This window comes from Rhinolophus ferrumequinum, chromosome 2 (genome assembly GCF_004115265.2).
Source record: "Rhinolophus ferrumequinum isolate MPI-CBG mRhiFer1 chromosome 2, mRhiFer1_v1.p, whole genome shotgun sequence".
NCBI classification, from domain to species: domain Eukaryota; kingdom Metazoa; phylum Chordata; class Mammalia; order Chiroptera; family Rhinolophidae; genus Rhinolophus; species Rhinolophus ferrumequinum.
The window spans coordinates 11,348,081-11,372,033 of NC_046285.1; the positions used below are offsets into that span (position 1 = coordinate 11,348,081).

The 23,953-nt window shown below is 35.6% G+C and overlaps 1 protein-coding gene across 6 annotated transcripts in view; it reads left to right on the top strand.

The window, feature by feature from the left end:
* The window catches only part of NRIP1 (nuclear receptor interacting protein 1), an 84,410-nt gene that overhangs the window by 50,391 nt on the left and 10,066 nt on the right, over positions 1 to 23,953 (top strand). The window contains exon 1 of one of the 6 annotated variants that reach the window (XM_033128543.1): positions 1,232 to 1,359. The exons of the other annotated variants lie outside the window; for them this stretch is intronic. The gene's annotated coding sequence lies outside the window, so the exon portion shown is untranslated. Of the gene's footprint in view, positions 1 to 1,231; positions 1,360 to 23,953 lie in introns of those variants that run through there. 6 annotated transcript variants of the gene reach the window in all.

Consider the following 23,953-nt stretch of genomic DNA (forward strand, 5'->3'; position numbering starts at 1 on the left):
ATGGTCACTGTGTCAAGGACAAAAGGATCAGTATCGATTAAACAGTATTACAATACTTCATTGAAGGCCCCAGTATTTCTTAATTGTTTCTGCTCAGTTTGTTTTGTTTTTAAGGAAGTGCAAACTAAGAGCCATGCATTTTCGCAGTGTTGTTAAAGCAATTGCATACATGAAAATCGGGCTGGGTTAGGAAGCCTCCCCGTGAGTTTCCCCAGTTACCCAGGGCATTTTGTTCCTAATGGTTGCTTACTTTGCAGCCCCTTGACTATCCAGACTTATTTGAAAATTAAGGCAGGCAAATTCAAATGAGGTGACGTATGCTGTTATAAAATGTTTAACAACTTCTGTCATCACTCTTCTCAATGATTGGCGTACCTTTTCACATTTCAAATGGAAGAAAAATAAGCCAAGTGAAAATGCTTTATTGAAAGAAGGAACCTCAAAACTGGATTTATGAAATCAAATACACCACCATGCCACCATAATTATAAAGTGTTAGAGATGTTTTGAAAATAATTTTTTAAAACCTGAAAATGGTTTTTAAATAGCTTGGGGTTATACTTCATGTAAAATCTTTCAGATAAATGAAAATCTTTAGGACATACTTTCTCTATTGGTAGTGTACATGCTTTTCTTCAAGAAGTGGACTTGAGCTATTACAATTGCAGTATTACCTTTTTAAGGGCACAGTCTTAAGTATCCTTGCTGAGTCTATTAACCCTATATTAATACTTGAAAGTATAATTCCTTGGAAACTGTACTAGGTAGTCTAATTTAGGACAATGCTGTGTTTTAACCAGTGAAGAGTTTAACGCACAGTATACTGATCATGATTTTTATTTCTGGAAAAACCTAATTGTCGCTGGGTACTGTTGGATCTAAGCCCTCATTTCAACAGGAGGTAATTTTATGCTCCTGAGATAAAAAAAAAAAAAAAAAAAAACTATCAGTGGTAAAGTGTGATGAATTAGTTCACTGAAGTAGGCACATCTGTATTTTCAAGGCACGTGCATGGTATGCACGCACGTGTGTGTGTGTGTGTGTGTGTGTGTGTGTGTGTGTGTGTTTAATTTTGACGGTGCTGCTGTGTACGTTAGCTGCTCTCAAACCCTGACTCAAGCTTGGTGGAGGTTTAATCCTGTGCCCTCGTCCACGTAGGCTTGATTAGTAGTTGTGGTTATCTCAGCAGAAGACATACTGCCCTCCTCCTCGTATTGGTCGGGACCCGGGAATTGGGGAGTCAAGGCAAGGCAGAAAGAAAGAGATTTTACATTAGTATTCTATGAAAGCCTTACTGTCTGCAGAACAAATTGATTGCTCCGGTGTACCTGTGCTTGGCACCACTGCTGTGAAAGAAAGGTAGGGTTGTAATCTGTTTTATTGTATTACATATTGTGACACTCCAGGAATATTTAGCATGCGCTCTTTCTATGGCATGTGCTGTAAGTCTAAGTAAAGAAAAAGGATATAAATGAATGAAAAGTATGCAAGAGCAGTGGGCTACAGCTTTGTTTACTTCAGTCCATGAGAGTTCATTCGAATGAGATAATTTTGCTGAAAGCATCACTGGGAACATAACCTGATTGATAATGAAACCCTATAAAGTGTTCTGAGGCACTAATCTGCTTCACTGCTTGAAACGTGTCAGGCGGAGATGAAATTCAAGCTATATTGTAAAATTTTAAGCACAAGATGAATGGGAGAAGTCATAGAGCTGGTTATGGACCTAATTAGTTTAGGGAATGATTGATAATAATTTTTCAGTACATTATATTGTTTAAAGGTGCTACCTAACTTGGTGCAGAGAATAAGAAAGAGATTTTCACTAAAAAAAAAAAAAAAAAAAAAAAAAAAAGGGTGCCACTATACCACCTTACTGTATTAATGAAATTAAAAAAATGTATTTTTTACTAGTTTCATTTGTGTAAACATTATACTGTCTGATTCTGTTGTGGGAAAGGAAATTGAAACATTTCTTCTAGTTTTTGTTTTTCTTTTTAATTCAGTGGATGTTTTTTCAGATAGAGACTTGTAGTGTAAAATTTAGGATTGCTTTGTATGAATTGAATAAATGTTTTCATATTTCACAAAATGATTGAAATATCTGTGATTGGGATTTGACCCGTTGCCATTTTCAGGCACTCTTGAAATACTGTCGTAGCTGCACTTTTGCGGTTACATATAAATCTGTGCTGTGAGGGGAGGGGAGAAATGCCTCTTGTCCAAGCCTCTTGCCACATGTGAACTGCAAGTGCCCTTTGCCTCCTCTGTCCCCATCCTGATCCTTCGATTATAATCGGAGCACTTAATTTAGGAGAAAAAGGAAGCAAAACAGCTGACTGATGAAATTCAGGTGGTTCTGTATTTACTTTCATATGCTTGAAATTAGTATGTAGCTTCAGATTTTTTAGATTACATTTCATTTCCATTGAAACTGTGGGAATGTTGTTCTGTACATACTAATTATAGATCATAAAAACATCCTGATAGAGAAGATCAGTATAATCAAGGCCACAGACATCGGTCTAGACTTGCTCCCAGATACAGTTATAGAAAATGGGTGAATAGAGAAACATTTTTAAGCGTTTGTTAAATAACAAATACAAATATACCAAATCTTGACTTAAAACATTCGTTAAAATTAACTACTTAAGGTCATGATATCTATAAAGGAAAGGGAATATTTTCAAAGGACTTTTGAACTCAGTGGAAAAATTAAGACTATTAAATATGTTTCCAGTTGAATATAAGGCATCAAAATGATTAGTACTGTATTCCTATACATTTAGTTTTGTAGGTTTTTTCTTATTGAAAAAATGTAAATTGAGAAAATGTAGAGAGAAAACCATAGAAATAAGAATCAGCATATTTAATTTTTCAAATTAAAACATGTTCTAAACTTTTTCTAGTTTTCAGTTTTTAATTTTGTAATTACCTTACAAATTTTGGAAATTTGTCATCTTTCACCCTTTCAAAAGAAATGCATGGCATGCATATATTTAATATTTAGCCAACTCAGAATGGGAAGATAAAGGAGGGAATACCAAATAAAGGAAATTGATGTTTCTCTTTTCTTGTTGTTCTTTTCCTTCTTCTTCTTTTTTGGTGGAGTGGTAAATTGTTGTTGTTGTTTTTTTTAACCAATCTACAATGCTTAACACTGTACCTGGCATGTAATAACTGCTTAATAAATTTTTATTGGTCAAATGAATAAAGAATACTCAACCAACCCCCTCCACCCCCCACACATATACACACATCGTCCCTCTTGTCTCTTTACCATTTCAATTTGTGCTGTGCTCATGGTGGTGAGATTTTAGCATCAGCTTCTCTTCTGAAAGTCTTCTATGTGTTGAAGGAATAGGAATTCAGTGGTTTAGAAGCAGCCTAGGAACCATGTTTATAGAATTATTTTATCTTCACAGTAGTTCAAGTGACTCAACCTTAAATTGTTCTTTCTCCAAACATAGACAAGTATATAGTGTAGACAAACATGCTTAGAATTCTTCACCTCAAATTGCTTCCATCTTTTTTCCTCGTATGCTGACCTACTGTGATGTTGAATTTTTTAAAGCTGTGAAATTTATTTCTTAGTAGATTCATTATGTGAATCTAGGTACATTATATTAACCAGTATCAACAAATTATTTTGAACATCCAAGAAAACTGCATGTTAACTTTAGTCAAAGAAATCTAGGTACATTAAATCTATGGAGAAACCAAATGTTTGGCATGTCATTATTACTAAGCCATTAAATGAAAGTTATCCATGAGGACAACTTTAAATATGTGGGTGACACTTCTGTAAGCTCAATTAATAAGAAAATATTTTTATTATTTCGTGTCCAACATTAGCTAGGCTTGGACCAGAGTTTTTGAGCAGTAGGAGCATTAGAAGTCAGTTAATATAAAGAGTACATTTAACAAGTGAGACAATTGGGTTTTAGATTGCTACTTGGCCTCTATTGTAAAACTCTTCCGTAGCTGAGCCGGAGCTAAAACACAAACTGCCTAGCTTTATAAAAAGTGATCAGTTTTTCACATATCAACTCTTTTACCCCATTTTAATCTTTTAAAATAATAGTTGTTATGTTCATACTAGTCAAATCCTATACCTACAGCCATAGTAAAATTTAATTCATACCCAAATAGGATGTAAATTAAAGCAAACTGATGCTAAATCATCCTCTCTCTCTCTCTCTCTCTCTCTCTCTCTCTCTCTCTCTCTCTCTCTCTCTCTCTCGGATTACTCCCTATGAATGTGGATCTAGTGTATTTTTATACCAGAAAGCGTGACAGAATATTGGATATCACTAAGAAAGATAATAAAAACTAAGAAAAAAACTATATAAAATTATAGTGTATATAGTAGAATAAACTTGTGAATAGTACAATCACAAATAACCTATAGTCTATTGATATTTAATATTTTGTGGCAATGTTTTCTTTAACAGTATAGTCATGGCTGAGCAGAGAAAGGGGACAGCCAACTAAGACTCCTGCTAGGTAGGGACCTTCAACGGGTGATACTAGCCAGGCATGGCCGAATTGCCAAATTCAAGTAATACTCTAATTCAGATTGTTCATGGAAAGATTAGACTCCAGGGGGTAGAGTTGGGGGTTGCAGATATGTCTCAGCAGTTTATGGCAATGAGTATCCAAGTTGAAGACTGAGAAAGTGAATACAAAAATCATTGCCTGACAGGAATAGACTTGCCTTCATCCAGCTGGCCTGAGATTCATGACGAGGTTTTATTTTCAATGGAGAAATGAACAAGGAACTAGAGACATCATTAGAAAACCAAATTGACCAAACATGGAGGCAGTAGAGAAACAGGTGGGCAGTAGAAGTGTGGTTTGGAAACTTGATGTCTCATGCTCAAAATTAAGTTTATATGAAGTTTATGGCTCATAGGGGATGGCAGTGAACTGTTTTTCAGCCTTTCCCTCCAAATAGTGGGGGGAAAATCTCCACACCTACCTCTTTGGTTCTACAGTTGGGTAGGACAAAGTTTGCAGGCAAACTATTTAACCTGTCTAACCCTCAGTTTGCCCAGCTTCAAAAACGAGATTATTATACATCTTGCTCTTTAGGTCATTATGAAGATTAAATGAGAAAACAATCTGTATATTGCCTGGATCATTAATATATCTGATAACTATTTGTTCAAGGGTGTGTGTGTCTGAATATGACAGCCGTTCTCTGTGGTGGGTGTATTCTTTACACCACTGTTGATAACAGAGGACTTGACTAGGTAACCATAATATGTTATATAATACATCTGTTTGGGTATTTCAAAATGAATGATACAGTCTTTCCCTGTTCTATATACAGCATGGTGAAGCTGTGTATAACTCTTAATTATACCTGCCAATTTAGTCTCCAATTTCAACCTGAAAAAAAAATGCTCTGTAACTTTAATAATATGATTCCCTCTCAAAAATACATACTCTTTGTCTTGATCAGGTATGCGAAGTTTATTTGTAATGACTTTATTAAAACATGTATCAAGAACCTTGCATAATTTTCATTGACAACCTTTCCACCTAACTGTAAAATGCCTAAGTGAATCACGGATCTCACTTTAGAATTATAGTAAGTAATTTGGAAAATGAGAAACTAGAGCAGATAAGTTAAAGTTTAATTTGTTTAAATCTTACTAAAAAAATGTAGTTTTCTTTAAGTACCACTCATAGTTTCCAGACTTTTCTTTCCTCCCTTTAACTGTAGAAATTACTTAGCAATTGTAGTCTCTTGTAGATCTTTAGAAAACCAGGGTGATCTGAGTTTACAAATGTGAATGCCAAATAAACAGTAATTAACACTTTTCTCTGGAAGGCACAGAAGAAAGAGAATATTAGAAATGCCCTTTGATTTGATCTGAGTTTAAATAAAGTTTTACATGTTCACTTAGATAATACTTATAATTTCAGATGAAGTAATTATTTCTTTTGATCTTTATAAAAACTTGTTACTTGAAAATCAGAAGGATTTCTTAGTTATACCTTGCAAGCATCTTTACTTGGCTTACATGATAAATTTTAATAATTGTGTGTGTGCGTATATATGTATTTTCTATGCTCTCAGTTCCTTTTCAGTGTTGTGGATAGAATTAAGTGATCAGAGAGAATCTAAGAATATGTATAGACATCCACTTAGCAAAAATTTGGGTCTCAAACGTACCTGTGGCAAACAGAATAAAACTAATTCTTGTCCTCATGTAGCAGTGTACAATGGTTACAGTGTAGTGGTGGAAGACAGTCAATAAACTAGTATTTAAAAAGCAAGGAACCAGGAATAAAAAAAGCAGATGAGAACAGGTCTAAAACAACTGCAATCTCCTAGGCATTCTGCTAGGGAATAAATGGGGAGACCCGTTTACCTAACTACCTTTGGAAAAGGCTTGTTTTAGGAGGTAATATTTAAGCTGAGTTGGGGAAAGAAGCACAGGAGCAGCCAAAGGAAGAGCCTTCCAGGAAGAGGGAACCATACATACTTCGGAGCCTGGAGGGCTGGAAAGAACTGTTTGTTCTGGGATCGAAGGAAGTGTGTTTAGCTAAAGTTAAGCTGTCTAATATAGCAGCCATGAGCCACATGTGGTTTATCGAGATTGAGATGTGCTCGAAGTATAAAATACACACCAATTTATTAAGACTTAGTATGGCAAAAAGAATGTAACCTATCAAGAATTTTATATTGATTTCATATTGATACCATAATGTTTTGGATATGTTGAATTAAATAAAATATATTCAAGTTAATTTTATTTTTTTGTTTGCTTTTTAAAAATATGGCTACTAAAAGAATTTTAATGAACATTTGTGGTTCTCATTACATTTCTGTTGGACAGCATCTGAGTAGAATATAATGAGCATGGGACTGAATGACTTGCGATAAGATTGGTTAGATTCACTGGAGCCAGATTAAGCACGGCCTTGTAGATCATAGAGAGAAATTCAGGCTTTATCTTTAGTGAAATAGGAAACTATTATGGGTTTTTAGCCAAGGGAATTTACCTTTTGCAAAGAAAATTGGCTACAGTATGGAGAATGTTATAGAGGGAGGCCAGTTAGGAAAAACTAGTGCAGTATGAGTGCACGCATACACACTCACACAAACACACGCACAGCTAAACCAGTTATCACAACAGTTGTCAGATAATGTTATATAAAAAATTGTGTCTCTAATCATCAATGAGTTTCTAAGTCTTATTTTGTGGAATTTCTTAACATATTTGCAGGCACAGTTTATTTACATGTATAGGAATTCCATTTCCTTCATGGAATATTAAAATTCTTGCAAGATTAAATCTCTACCAGGCTCCCAGAACACTGTAATTTTTGGAATTGGTAATACTTTAAAATCATTTACAACTTTGAATGTTTCCAAGAGTTTTGACAAATCTGCAACATTTCTTAATATTTTGGGGTTCAACTAATTATTTAATGATTTGATGGAAACTATTGACATTACGGATCATGCCACCTCCATTCAGGGGGCCTTGGATCCCAAATTTAAGAAATCTCATCATACTGTACAGCCTTTAAACCTCTCAACTATTCTCTATGGTAGAGCTTCTCTTCCCTCTTGTAAGTGAAGAAACTTGAGGCTTAGAGTAGTTAAGCAAGCTGCCAAGGTTATAGGTAGTAAGTGACAGACCTTTGGTTAAAATTCAAATCATTCAGGTGTGTGTGTGTGTGTGTGAGTGTGTGTGTGTGAGAGAGAGAGAGAGAGAGAGAGAGAGAGAGAGATTCCTTCTTACCTAATTGTTCCTGTTATGGCCTGTGTGTGTATTTGTTTGCATGAATGTGAATTAGACTCGACATTTGTTTTATTTGGCTCAGAAGCTATATTTGTAGTACCACCGTTTAATCTGTATAAAATTGAAGTGATTCTTAATCCTTGGCTTTTTACTGTTACTTATATTAGTCTGTGATGGCACAGATTTTGGATTATTTTTAATAGTACTGAAAAATACATGTCAGTATATGGCAGGTCCTCAAATAATGCCATTTTATTCAACGTTGTTTCATTATAACGTTGATGAAGGGGAAGAAATTGAATAACAGCTGGGGCGACTGTCTGTGTGGAGCGTGCACATTCCCCCGATGTCTGCATGGTTTCCTCTGGGTGGTCTGATTTTCTCCCACCTCCCAAAGATGTGCACATGAGATGTATGGGCGTATCCTCATTGTCCCTATCTGAGTGAGTGTGGTGTGGGTGTGAGTGGCCCTGTCTGAGTGAGGGCTGCGCGGGTGTGAGTGGCCTTGAGGCATTCAGGGGTGGGTTCCCACCTAGCTCCCTGAGCTGCTGGGAGAGACTTCTACCACCCACCACCCTGAACTGGAATAAGCAAGTTAGAAAATAATTCCTTTGCTTGTTTTTATTCATATTTGTTAAATATATACATAGCTAATGTTTATTTCAGTGTTTAATATTAGAAATGTTGTGGATATTTATTTAGAATTTGGTGGTGTTTTTGTGACCAGAAATATGCCATAGGAACTTAACTCTTTTATATCAATTAGCCTGTTGTGAAATTGGTTTTGTTATATGTCATTTCACTTAAAGTTGCAGTTTCCAACAACCCATTGACAGTGTTAAGTGAGGACTTACTCTAGTTTCATTCTTTTAAAACTGTTACTCTTTTTTGCTTTAGGGAAAAATACAATTTATTTGCTTTAGAATCTGCTTCCGCTTATGAATACTTCAGGGGATTCCAGCCATAATGCTATGTACTTTGTGTGTTTCATTTCATTAAATCTCTTTTACAGCCCTATTAAATAGTTAGCGTTATCCTCAGAATCTCAGAAAAGTTAATATCTGAACTAAAATTCAAAGCTCAAACTCTTAGCTTTAGTTTCTTATCTACTTTTTAGGTATCTTTGAAATTATCTTCACGGTATCCTTGTTATGGAGCATTCACACTGTCACAATACTTTTCACTGTAAAAAAGCAAAGATGCTTTGAAATTCAATGTTTTCAAAATTTGAATTTTCAAGTTGAAAAAAAAATTACATTTCTTTAGTGAAATTAGAGTTGATTCCTGTCTTATCACTGACAAAGCTGATAATTTTCAATAACCTAATAGTTTTATTTCTTCTAGTTAAATGAAATTAAAGAAAAAATCAGATAGTACTCAAGGAAGCTTTTGTGATGCAGCGTAAAAATCTGGTCATTTGCTCTTAATGGATCCCATAAACGGTGGGATAGTGTAATAGTGGAATCAGTAGGCCTATATTTTGACCAAGCGGTGTCATGTAACTTAAAACAGTGTCATATAACTTAACATATCAAGTCATAGTAAAATATGTAATATGTGGTTCTACTCTAGATTTCAGATTCTATTAATTAGGAATTAAAAATGCCAGATACTTGGTATGTGGTATTATTATATAAAATTTTTTTTTCAAATACCTGAGTATCCAAAACATGATAGTACTACTTACTTTAGTTTTCATTGTACTGTTTGATTTGGGAAATGATAGAGTTTGCCTAATTAATATAAAATTATATTAAAATTTTATGTAAATTATCAGTTCCTACTGGATATGTTAGTAGCACAAAGAGGGAAAAAGTAAATTAACATTTCTTGAGGACTTGCTGTGTTGGTTATTTTATATGTGTTCTTTAATCTTCACAACTGTCCCGTCGTAAGTTGATATAGATATTAAACTGAGGTTTAGGCAGATTTACCCAGAGTTACAAAGCTAGTAGATGAGTCCTAGTGTTACTGTTTTTAAAGCTCATGGTATCTTTTAGAAATGAAAACTGGAGTGAATTTTTGATTATACAGTTTGTTGGAATGTGTTAAAGAAGCTCTTTCAGAAGTGAACTATGGAAAACCTGACTCTTATATCTTCTTCATTTTTAAATTGTTGAGATTCATAGCTTGTAGATTGGAGTGCTATCTAGTCTTGTGAGTAGCCAATATAGTAAAATTGTGTATGAAGTCAGGTTTCTCAGTTCTGATTTTTTGTTGTTACTGGTCACAATTTTAGTTGGTTACCTCCATCAATCATCTTTTGTCCCCAGGCTCATCACCAATAACACAAGGGTATAAATACTTAACACTATGTAATACAGAGATTACTCTGCAATTATACAAGTCTTTTTCCTATTGGCATTTTTTTTAAATAACCGAAAACTGGTTATTGGACAGATTTTAAGAAGGTTTAGTCATTTATATCCCTTCTCAGTCATAATTTTGCTAATAAGATTTGACTAATATCAACTATCTGATGACCATTTTTCTTGATAATATAGTTAAAACTAGAGATGCAAGGCACATCCTTATTTAGTTTTGTTCCAATATGCAGGTTTTAATGTATAATTTTGTTCTTTCATTTTGCTTGTAATACAGAACTCTACCTAGCCCTTTAATTCTGACAGTGTGTTCCAATCAGATCTACTTCATAATGAGTAATATATTTTGAACAAAAATATTGCCTGATTTGGGGACTTTTCTTAGTATAGTAGATTTTTTTTTTTTTAGTATATTAAAGGAGTTTTGTTTTGTTTTTCTTTCCCCTTTATGTCACTCTTAGAATATTCTGTAGTGTACAACATTTTGGGGGATGAGGGAGACACCTTGCTTGGTGAAATCAACTTTGGTAATTATTTTGTAGCAAACCTATGTTTACAGTTAGATTTTGGGGGAAAATACTAAAATTTTGTTTTTGAAAGTTTGAATGGTATTCTCTTATGTAAATGGAATACAGAAATTTATCAACCATTTCTACCAATATATCATAAACCACAAAAGTCACTCAAGCAATAGGTTAAATTATTTAAGTGATATTCTTGCCTCTGTAATTTATTTCAAAAATAGGCTGAGTTCTTTTAAGTATTGTAAGATATTCCGAGTACATGAGAAAACATTGGTTAGAGAAGGGGGAAAAGAAAAAATAATCCTTAAAGGAAACGCCTCTGTTTAATCCCGGGTGAGGATTTTTTACCATCTTGGATATAAATGGACAGTATATTTAGTCATCTTCCACTTTAATACTGGGAGTAGCTTGGCAAAATTTGTCATTAGCCTGGGCTATAAAAATGGTGGGAGGAAAATAAATGGAACAGTGAACATCATGTTTCCTCTGATTTCTTCTTTCTCATTGAAGAGTATGTTAATTTCTTTATTCTATTCATTTTTTGAAATTTTGGTATCATTCATTCAGGTACAGTTGACCGTTGAACCCTCATGCAATTGAAAATCTGAGTATAATTTTGGACTCTCCCGAAACTTAACTATAGTTCTTTGGTGCCTGCGGGTGATTCGTTTCAGGACCGCCACAGATACCAAAATCCCTGGATACTCAAATCTCTTACATAATATGGAATAGAACAATGCATAATGGGCTCTCCACATCTGTAGATTCCCAGCCAGTGATTGAAAACACTGTTTTGCATCCACCTTTGGTTGAACCCGCAGATGCGGAACAGACTGATGCAGATGGCTGGCAGTATATTTATTGAAAAACTCCTCCAGAAAGTGCATGCATTTCAAACCCATGTTCAAGACTCAACTGTATTTTTATTTCCTTTTGATATCCATGATAATTATCTCTGAAGCTTAAGTCAAAAAATTGGAGTGACATTTATAAAAGTCTCCATTTTGCAGGTAAGAAGGAAGATGAAAGAAGGCATTTTATTCCATCTAGAGCGGGAATACTCCTTGAAAGGATCATCAGTCCTAAAAGACGGAGAAGAGAAAGAAAGAGTGATTAGGTTTAGCTGTACTAAAAACATTCTCAAGAAGGACTTTAAAATAAGGAGCTAAAATAACTGTACAGCCTGGGGAGATGCAGTGTGATCTTAAGGAGGATCTTGTTGAACCTCTAGCTATTAACTACGTAAAGTGAGGCACAGAGAGATACGGCATACGGTCACTGTTTTCTTTCTTCAGCATCTCTCATAGCTAGCCCCAGAGTGCTACAGGTTGGTCCCTCTGGCTAGATGCATCGTCTCACCTGTGTTGATCCCATCCAGGTCCTGTTAATTGGAAGGTGCACTTTACATGATACGTAGGAAGGAACTGAGTGAGTAGCTGGAGAAGGGTAGCAGTGCAAACAACCTGTTGCTGTTTTTTTTCTTGTTTGTTCCCCTATGGAATAATTGTTATTTCTGACTCTTTCCTTTGGGCAATTATTGTCAAAACATTTGGGGCCAAGGCTGTAATCTAGGATCAGGAGCCACCAAAGTTTGTTTCAGAATTGGAGACAGGTGGAAACCCAATAGTTTACAGCAGCAAACGAAACAAGAGAAGCACCTGGAGCCCTTCGATAGAGCCTGGCCTTACCTGACCCAGGGTAACCCTGTTTCCCACCCAACTTCACTATGAGCTTCGACTGCAGGCACAATGTGACGCTGCTCATGTTAGATGCTGTGCCCATTTCCCATTAGAAATGGGGGCAGATTTTGCTAGAGATGGTGGAAGTCAGCTGAATCAGGATGCCCGTATCTAATATATTGCGATCTAGCCCTCTGAGCAAGAACCATCTGGTCTTTATTTGCTTGCCAACTTCAACATAACCCAGCCACCCGCCCTTTGTGCTAGGTTCCACTTTAGAAATTTATTTTCCAGATCTGCTCACACAGATAGCTTGAATACCAATGTCTCCTGTAAGATTTCATCACGTCTTGTCTGATTCCTGCTATAGCTCCCTTCATGGACCCTTAGCCTCTTCAATTTAATAGGCATAGTTCCAAGATTGTGTATTGGGTAAAGACATTCCTTCTAAGCTTGACTTTCTTCATTCATTCTCAGAGCCTTGAACAACCTTACTTCGACCCACACTGGGGTGTTAATACTTGCATTATGAAGTCTTAATAACCCACCCCTATAGACAATTCCCAACATAGGAAATGTGGTCTTCATGTCAGTGTCAGGGGGCTTTGTAATTCTGAATAATAGCAGCAGCATTCATGAGTAAGACAAGTAGGATTTAAGACTTGAGAATTAAAAGGTGGAAAAAAGAAGAAAAGAACAAACCATGTGAGAGGAGGGGAGGGCAGACGAGAGGCAGGAAGAGAGAAGAAAGGGGAGAGAGTGAGTGCTTGTGCTAAAAGACTAGAGCAGCTCTTGACAGTGCAGTGCCTTAAGCTAGTGGCACTAACTTCGGGACAGTAACCCACTCATTCATTAGGTACGGATGGCACTGGGATTTTGAATTTAATAGTCCAGATTTCTTGTCATCTTGGCAAAATCCCAATGTGAAAGAAATCAGGAATGGACAAGGAAACAGGCTACCTGTGTTCGTTCATGGTTCCTTCTTTCCTTCATTGAGAAGAAGACTAATATTTTGTTTTACTGTTCTTTGTAAAGAATAAAAAGTCTGTATTTCATTTCTAGTGGCCATGGTCTAAATGAATTGCTCTTTTTTTGAATATGAGAAATCCTTTTTCACATCAGAAAATTTCAGTTTCTTCAGCCCGCACACTGATAGAGAATATACATGTTCGTGCAGTAAATTCAGAAATCAGTTAAACTGCTTGGCTAATATGAAAATAAAGATTTATCTACTTTTAAATTTAATAGAGGGAAATGATAAGACAAATTAAACTGTGAAATTCTTCACCATCGGTAAGTTTCACACAGCTGCGGGGATAACTTGACGAAAGGACATGCTCAGCCAGATGGCCTGTGCTGGCCCCCTTCCCATTCCTGCAAAAGATACGTTATTCACTCCCAGGGTAGCTCAGGGAAAGAGCTGATTATGGGATTAAAACAACCAATGTCCAATTAACCCCTGTTTTGGTCAATGTTTTCTACACAGTTTGGATAATTGGCATACTTTAGTTCCATCAAGGGAGGCAGCTGGTTTATTGGTTAGTTCAGGCTCCTGGGATTAAAAAATCCGAAATTCTATTACCAGCTCTGCTGCTACAAACTCTGAATATGACCTTGGACATCTTATTTATCTCTTTGTGTCATTAGCTTTCCCCATTTGATAATTAAAGATATGCGTTGCTCTTAGACCAACATGAGCTGGAGATACTGTGTGAAAAGTCAGGAAAAACAGTGTTGATATTTGTAGAGGTCTCTAGGACCGTGGATTAAAAGATGCACTTTGTCTACATAGTATTACTACAGTATCTTAGGGGTGTTTGTGATTGCATAGGACAGAAGCCCACTCAACAGAGCTCAGGCACAGGGGCATTTATTAGAGACATGCAGTAGGTTCTTTAGGAACCAGTGATACAATGCATTGCACCTCCTTGGCACTGGAAAGCCCTTCAGCACCTCCTGGCTCTCTCTCCCTCTCTTCCTTTTGCCTTCCTCACCTCTGCTTCTCCGTTTGCGCCTACTTCAGTCTTTCAGCATTAACTTCTCTGTATACTAATCTATGAAATGGGGCCTCATTAAAGCAACACCAAAATGAAGGTTTTCAGTCTCTTTGAATTCCAGATCTCAAGAGAGGAAATGAATTGGTCCAGTTTAGTCAGATTCCCAAAGTTGGTCCATTCCCCTGTGACTGGTAGATCAGAAACAGGTTCTTTAAGAAAAAGGTGTAGGGAAGAAAGAAACTATTGGCTTCTTTTGTACATGAAAGTACTCTGGTGTAAGTAAACGTGTTACAAAATTTTAAAATTAAAAACATTAATTAGCTAAGTTATTCAATTATTTTGTAGATCCAAAGTATAGTTTTAGTTTTTTCGGGAACTATAGGGAATATGTTAAAGCATATGAACAGATAATTTTGAGTGCCTCTAAACTGTTAGGCATGGGGATACAAACACAAAAGACATTCCCAACTCCCAAGTTGCTTTATGTGGGGTGACTGGCAAGTGAAGACAATTTTTCTTGAGAAAGCTCTCTGGTCTGGTGCTATGTCTGTGAGTAGTAGAACAGTTAACATTAATTGAGTACTTAAGACTGTTGTCTTAACCACTGTGCTTCGTGGTCTTTCTAATAAAAATAAGAGACTTACAACAACAGAGACAAGGTCTCAGAGTAAGAATAGTTACCCCAAAGTTCTCAAAGTGCTGCAAAAGCATTTGTCTTACCAAATTCACTTTTGTTTACAGTACGTGGCCATTTAATACCATAGGAAAGGCTAAGATTCAGAAGACCCTGATGTGGTTTTGGATGAGCCACTACTGGCCAATTTAACCAATTACTCCGTTGCTCTCAGCTTTAGTATTCTTGTTTGTTAAAATGTAAATGAGGATAATATAATATTAACCAACCCCATGAAGAGAAACAAAGAACACGCATCTTGGTATTTCATTAGAGGAGGAAGTATGGCTTAAGCACTTGGGAAAAAGCAGGGCTGTTTCAATGTACAGTGTACTCCATAGGAGTCAACGTGTGTGTAAGCTCCCAGGAGCTTTTCTGCACTAGTTTAGCCAGTGAAGAATTTGTAAAGAATGGTGTCTTTGCAGCACCCGCTGCAGACTGGCGCCCAGCAGCATTTGTCTTTCTCTTGTCAACAGTAGAATTTAACTATCTTATCTAGACCTTAACCAAGTGATAGACTAAATCAGTGTAATATAGCAGCTCTTTTCTAGTGTTTGAAGGATAACTGAGGATTAGCTTTGTTTTCTGTGTCCCCAGAAGGACCAGTGATCAGACGAACAGGAGACAGATTATAGCCCATTCTGTAGACTGTTGGAGCTGTGCAGTGTGGAAGGAGCTCTCTGAATAGTGAAAACCCTTAACTGAGTGTTCTTGGAGCACAGGCACTGTGCTGTGTGAACTGAACGTTGTCATATTTATTCCTCCCAGTGGCCTGTGAAATAGGTATTGGTTTTTGCACGTTTATAAATAAAACTTTTGAGAGTAGTTAACTTGTCCAAGGTTAAACAATTGGTAAGTGGAAGAGCCAGAAATTGAACCCAGAGCTGTCTGATTGAAAAAGATACAACCTTGGAAAATAGTCCAGGGTCCCTGGAGCTTTCCAGAAGTTAGCTAGACCACTAGGGTTAGCAAATAGGTTATAAAGGTGTTTGAGTACTGGATGGGATGGTTGGTTAGGCAGGTTGGTTAAATTCTATGATCCTGTTGTGTCTGTAGAATCAATTGGCAAGATGTACTGTGGAATCATGATAGGAAAATAGGTTTCTCTTCATAAATATTAGCTGCTCTGCAATTTTCATATTAATTTGTATTCCCAGTATTATGGAGGCTAGAGTGTTTGTCAGTTCAGCTTTAAAAAGAAGTCCGTAGTCCAAGTGAATAAAGTATCTGCCAAAAAAAAATAAAGTTTTTTTTTATGATAGACAAGGAAATTTGATTTGATAGTGCAAAATCTTTAAACAAATGCCTAAATAAATCCCTTTTCATATATAGTAAGATTTGTTTTGTTTTTAATACATATTAGAGTGTCTTACTGTACATTTTAGAAAACTAGGTTTTCAAAATCTTACCCATCTACATCAAAGTTACATATTTTGTGTACCTGTATGACTTCTTAGCCTCCTCAGACCTGAGAAACATTATTTACATTTAATACCATGCCCCAAGGCAAAAAGAGGCCTTAAGCTTACCCCATCAGTATAGGTCAAAGGAATGAATTTCCTTGATTTTATATTGCTACTAACAGCAATACGCAGACGTGGTAAGAAGTAGAAAAGGCATGGCAATGACATGTCCACTCTTCTTGCATGAATATTCAAGAGTTGCTTGAGTAATGTTTGTTTTTATTGATTTTTTTCCTTTTTTTAGTTTTTCAGGTTCAAAGCGTTTTTAAAGTCATTTTACTGCTTTTACATATTCTAATTGGATAACTTCATGGTAGGATATTGTTTTTATTTGGCCAGACACAGTGAAAGCTCATACCTGAAATTCTTCCACAAATAGAGGTTCAAATGAAAAAGATCACCCGAAGAATAGCTTTGACCAATTTGATTTAATCTATCACACAATATAAAGGGTTTGGATTCTTCAATATGGGATTATTATTTACTTCAGTGATTGAGTTTCAAAATGGGCATAGAGAAACAGTTTCTCCACTGTGGTTGATACAGGACACAGTTAATTCATAAAGGCTTTCTTTCCCCATTGTAGTATAACTATCTTTTAGGTTGAGTTTGATTTGTTTGGTTTTAGGGAATAAATCTTTCCATGTGATAATACATCATTTCTTAATGCATCTCCATCATAAGAAAATTTAACAAAGTAATATTTTAATGTTAAGCAGATTTTATTCAACTTTCAATAGAGTGAATATTTTGAGAGGGAAAAATGTATTTTGAAACATTTGCTCATTCTTGGTATAGTAGATCTTACAGACCTTGACTGGGGTGACACTGATTAAAGGAAACTAAATGAATAATCAAGTTTTTTGTTTTGTGTGTGTGTGGTTTTTTTAAATAAAAAGTTAAAATAAAGACCCTAGTATAAAAACTTTGAAATCTTCTAGAAATATAAATATTTCCAAAATATTTAAATCTTGTATTTTTGAACAGAATACTAGTCACATGTGATCTCCAAACCCACAGACCTTCCTGTGTATGATAAAATACTTTGTTACTCTAATTTTGTGATTTTTTTTGTTAGTTTATATTCGGGGGGAAACGAAATCTTGAATTTGAAACCAGACATTATAAATAGCATTATCATATTTTAAATGTTACGGTACCTTGGAATTATGATAGTCCACGTCTCACTTTGCAGACTAAGCCTTCAGAGGTTGACTAGTTGCAGGTTCTATGGGAAATGCTCTCTGCCAGGTGCTGGGATAGAAGGACCACAGAGACGTCATCCTTGCCCATAAGGAGTTTACCCTCTGGGTGAGGGCCAGGCATAAATAAACCAAAATACAATTTTGTAATGAGGCTCTAGAAAGATACACTGAGTGCTGTGAGGTCCCAGAGATGCAAAACTATCCTCAGCCGGTGGAGGTGAGGGAAGGCTGCCCAAGTAGGGCTGAGTGCTCAGCTGAGACTTACAGAACAAGCAAGATGTCTTACTTACTCTTTTAGCTAAATTGAAGGCAAAGGGGGTTTATTATATGATGTATTTTTAAGTCTGCCGTTTTGTCAAGTGATGATGATGGTAGGGGATTGTGTGGGTGAATGGGGGCAGTTCACTAAGCAGAAGGTTCTTTTTGTTCTGTGTCATGTTATTTCTCCCACTGTTATGTCCTACTTTCATCCTCACATGTAATGACAGGAATATAGCACAAATCATTTATTTTACAGAAATGCTATAATTGAAAGCACAATAAGGACCCAAACATCGAAGCAATATATAAACAATAGGAAATATTGGTGTAAAAATTTAAGTAATTGATACCAATGTTGAACAAACTACTGAACAGAGAAGGGATAAGTATAGTACATATGTGCCATTCCACATTGTCATCATTCTCTCTCAAAAAAAACCCCAAAAAACCAGAAAAATGATGTATATAATAGATTGAGATTCTCATAAAACTGAAGTATTTAATTCTTTGGTGTTAAAATGTTTGAACTTTATTAAATAATGCTAATAGCAGATAGTAGTAGTTGTCTTTAATGATCTTAATTGCTGAAGTAAAAATTCTTCTGAAATATTCTTTTGTCTTATAAATCAGAAAGGCTGTGTGTGACCTTGTTACCTGGACTTCTGTTCTTCTGGTTTCTGCTCCAGCTCACAGGAGCGTCTCCTAAGCCTCCTGGTCCCCTCCCCCCGCTTCAGTCTGTGTCTGTGTCTGAGTGTCAGACGCCCTGTTCAGGGCCATGGGCAGCAGTGTGTCCTGAACAGGCCTGAGACCTGGGCAGCAGGAAAGCTGGCTCTAAGGTCTGCAGTTACCGGCTACAGTTACCGCGGTCACCACTGCACACATTTGCTGATGTAGAGACTTGGGCAAAATAGGAGTCAGGGAAAAGCATGGGTGGCAATTGCTGCAATAAAAACAAAACCATTTAAAGTAAATAGCCAACTGATGGTGTGCCAGTAGCTTCATCTTCCTAGTTGAAGAACTTATTTTAATGTTTCCTGTAAATATTTAAAGACAGAAATTCCCTCGGTACATTGGGCATATTCTGTTTTTTTTGTTGTTGTTTTTTTTTTTTTTTTTGCTTTTTTTTTTGTTCATTAATCCCTGTCAGATTTATTGATTTCTTAGTGACAGATTGTGTCTGTAGTGATACTTCTCTGCCACAGACTGGCTCAAACTTTCAATCTAGAAAGCTTTGTGTTCTGGACCATTGTGAGCAAGAGTGATGTCATAATGTTTACCACATCTGGAAAATCAAGGCAGAGTTCATGGTTCACTCACAATAAGGCAGCACTTTCACCCAGGCAGCACATAAAGAAAACTATTAATTGATAAGTGATTCCTCTCAATAGACCTTAATTGTGTTTTATAGAGAATTCTATTCATTTTAAAGAAAATGTCACTAGATTTTTGTGATCAAAGCTTGACAAACGAGTTAGTGTCCATTACTAGTAATTTTGGTACACCCACACTATTTCTGCCTAGTAAAGGCAATTCCGTTTTTAGTGGTATTTAATTTGATACTTTTTTATATATATAAAATATACATATATTTGTGTATACAGAGGATGCCAAAAAATGTATACACATTTTAAGAAAAGGAAAAACTGTATTAAAATTACAATGTTCAATATACCGACAACAAAAGCTGAATACAAGTCATGTTTGACTTGTGCAATTACAAGAGCTGCACAAAGTGGTTAAGGTTGGCATCCAGACACTTCTGATTACCATGAACTACTGCTTGAGCATAGATAACATATCTTAAAATGTGTATACATTTTTTTGGCACCCCCGCTCCCACCCAGTATACTTCTTTTTACTTTGTTACTGAGAAAACAGCAGTGTTGCTAGGGCAGTACAATTTTGGTATTTTTATTCAAACCTATGTAATTCACACAAAAAATAATTTTGCAAAATGAAAAACTGATAATTTAGAACATTTACATGTACATGTATCATAATTTGCAAATTATATAAAGTTACAGTCAATGATACTTGATTTAAAAAGGAAAGCTTTTATATTATAAATTTACCTCAACAGCATTATGCATCCTTAAAAATGATTTCTTGATCGGACTGCTTCAGTAAGAACATTCATCACGTAACTTAGCTTCATAAATGTAATTTAAGATAAATTTAGTATCTTGTTTGAACAGCTGAAACAAAAGGCATGGTTTTGATACATAATTGTACTGTTAATAATATATTACATTAAGAATCACTTTTATTGCTGTTGTTGATAACCAAAGTTTCTTCCTATATGTATACTTTGGACAGTATTATGGAAGACTATGAATACATCATAAAACCTTGCTGGTTGAACCAATTTTTAGCAGTTAAATCTGTATATTTGGGAAGAAGTGGCCTAAGATATCGAGAAACAGGCAATTTTCATTTCAGCTGGTACAAAGGTTTGAAGGTGTAGGGGAGCTTGGTCGATTCAGGGACCAGCAAGTTAATTTCAAAATTGTCACATGGCAGTGATCAGTTACAACAATCAAACATAAATAATTATACAGGTATACATACACATGTAAAACTTGTTATTCTGAAACACACACACACTCACACACACACACACACACACGAGTTTCTTCTCTTATTTCTCAATCCATGCAACATTTTGAGCAGAATATGCTTTGTAACAAAAAGTACGTGAAGATCTTGTCATCAAAGATGGGGAACATTTTTAAAACAGAGTGTATGTACCTTGTGAGTAAACGCCGAGTGTCCAGTAAGTGTACCAGAAGCCCCAGGAGCTTTGATCAAATGCCAGCTGTTACATCAGTTCTGTTGGTAATCTTTCTTACTGATCTGTGACCTTGACCTTGTGCTTGTGTCTGTATGTCAAATCTGTATTAAGTATGGGAAGGCCATAGTTGAGTTTAATAGGATTTATGCCCCAATCTCAAAGGGTGTGTGCGTACCATTTTCCATTATACTTCATATTTTGATTAGAGATTGGAAAGTAATATGTTTTTGAAAACTGATAGCACTAGTTACTTTGAAGAGCTATTGGAAAAGGTTAGGATAAACTATACCCTCTATTCATTTTATGTTTAAACCTTTTTTTCATACTTATGTGCTGCCAAAATTTGTTAGTGATTATTTTGTGTTTCTAAAGAAAAACTTCTTGAAGACAGTGAACACATTAATATTAGTGCTAAATAAATATTATATATTCTTTATCATACAATTCCTTTCCTGGATTTTCTAAAATTATAGTTAGAATTAATTTTATTTAACAATTTCTAGATTTCTGTGTTTTTAAGATAATGCAACACAGTATCCAGCAAGGTATTGCATTTTTAGAATAGAAATTTTTTGGCATTTAAGCTCTTCCTCTAGCTCATTTGATTCTGTGAGCCATTTTAACTTAAAATCTCCAACTTTTTCATCTTAATTTTGATTTTTTTTAATAAATTACAGAGGCAGAATAAAATGAATGGTGGACTTTATTGAATCTGATTCATATATAAGGCTTCTGAGGATAATTCAGAACAAAGACGATCTTACTAATTCACTATATCAGTTATAGGGGATATTTGTATCTGTGACCAGGACAATTATTTTACCTCTCTCATGAATTTATCTGTGTCATTAGGGATCCTAAGTCTTTACTTTATTCAGTATGTAGCCATTGTGAGGTAACCAAAAGCTCCAGTGTGAACATGAGCTTATACTTAGCTTATAAATAAACATCTGTTTGAAATTCGGTAGCCCCATTGGAGAAAGCAGTGAAGATAAATATCTTTGATGATTTGAATGGGTAAAGGGCATGGCTATTTCAAAATCATTTCGTTCCCCTAGAATTCACTAAAAAGTCTATAAAGCGTATTGGTCTCAGCTATTTTCACGTTTTGACAGCATATCACTTTTCTGGTTAAAATGTGTATCATTTTTATCCACTGCAATTTGACAAATTAATTGGAATATTAGCAGTAAAATTTTAGAGTTGAAAAGGTCCTCAGATACATAGGTCCTTGTGTGTTGAACACTTGAGTCAGTCAAGAAGTAGTGTGTCCTCGTGAATCTCTTTTAATAGGAAATGTGAGTGACACTATTTTACTCCTTTGGAAGAAGCTGACAGCAAGTTACAGTTGATGGACCTGGAAGTTAGGAGCGAATTTGGCCTTGGGCAAAAATGTGTAATTCCTCAGGTTGCTGTGAAGAGCAGGCTGGGCATCTGTGTCCCTCGCTCAGTGTCAATGGCTTCTGTTCCCAATCTCTGAAGACTGTTTACATCTAAAATGAGAACCTCTAGGAGAGGGCAAGAAGATTGTGTGGTCTAATTTCAAACGTGGAGGCCTTCAGTTGAATTTAATATTTTTAATTTTTAGATAAATTTGTTTTCTTGCCACCCCCACACCTCCAAACCTTTGTACCAGCTGAATGAGAAGTTTACTGTATGTTCCTCAATATTTTGGGCCACTTCTTTCCAAATACAGAGACTTAACTGCTAAAATTGTTTCAACCATCAAATTGTACAACTACACATCCATCTTTTGATAAAGGTAATACTACAAAGAAAGTTATTATCTTGGAATTCAAATTATATCAAAGGACATACACTAATTTTGGTTCTTTTTTTCCCTAGACTTAGAAATATTATCTGATAAATGAAATTTCAGGTCTGCTTCCGTACTATGTCTTTATTATTCCCTGCTGTGAAACAGTAATAATTGAATGTTACTTTTATCCTCTTTCATAATTTTTTTTAAAAACTAACTTTTAATTTATAAAGAGGATTCTCTGTAGTCTTCACTTTTCAGTGAAGCGCCAGGCTTTTTTTTTTAAGATTTTATTGGGGAAGGGGGACAGGACGGACTTTATTGGGGAACAGTGTGTACTTCCAGGACTTTTTTTTAAAAGTCAAGTTGTTGTCCTTTCAATCTTAGTTGTCGAGGGTGCCGTTCAGCTTCAAGTTGTCCTTTCAGTCTTAGTTGTGGAGGGCGCAGCTCAGCTCCAGGTCCAGTTGCCGTTGCAAGTTGCAGGGGGAACAACCCACCATCCCCTTGCGGGAGTCAAACCGGCAACCTTATGGTTGAGAGCCCACTGGCCCATGTGGGAATCGAACCGGCAACCTTCAGAGTTAGGAGCACAGAGCTCCAACCGCCTGAGCCACTGGGCCGGACTTCTGTTTAACTTTTAAAACTTTCTTTCAAAAGTCTCACCTTAGAGAATACCCAGAGTTGTCTCAATTATTTACCTGGTATTTGTATTGCTTAAATAAAAGGATCGATAATTAAGTTTAAAAGTAATCAATAATTATAAGATATGTTTCTTTTACTCCTTAATAAAACATCTTAATGTTTTCTTATCTTTTTGTATGAAAAGCATCCCCAGAAATCTACAGTGGAATTTAGATAATATTTTCCTATAGGAGTTATTTAATGCCACAATTAAGTAGCCTTTCAATTATTTCTGCATTTTTAGGAACCAGAGCCAAGAATTCAAATGCTCATTAAATCAGCATTGTAGAAATACCTTTAAATTCAATACTCAAACAGGTATTACTTGATAATGCAGAAGACATTGGAGGAGAGTTTATGAAAACAATTGGAAGACATGAGGTATTCATTAGACATAATTTAAGTAGCATATGAGGTGACTTCATGATGTTTAATCACTGAAATGTGTTTTTAATAGAGAATTTAATTGCAAATAAGATACTGAATCTTTTCCTTTAAAACAGCTGGAGAAAGACCTTTCTTTTCTTATTATTTATCTATTCTCAACCCAAAGTAGTCTTAAATATAAGAATCCCATTAGATGCATCCTTCATTTATTCAAGTAAAATCTTACTACTTGGACTTTACCATTTTAAAAAGTGTTTAAAAACTCAGCAAACTTTTCCTTTGCTGAATAAATCATTTCTAAATAGTACGTGTCAAATACATTGCAATAGAAGTAGTTTAACTACTTCAGAGTGAAATGCTGCTATTAACGTGGGTGTGCATATAGATTGCGCATAGAAGAAGCCAAATTCTTGAATGTCTGTTGACATTGATGTGTTTAACTGAAT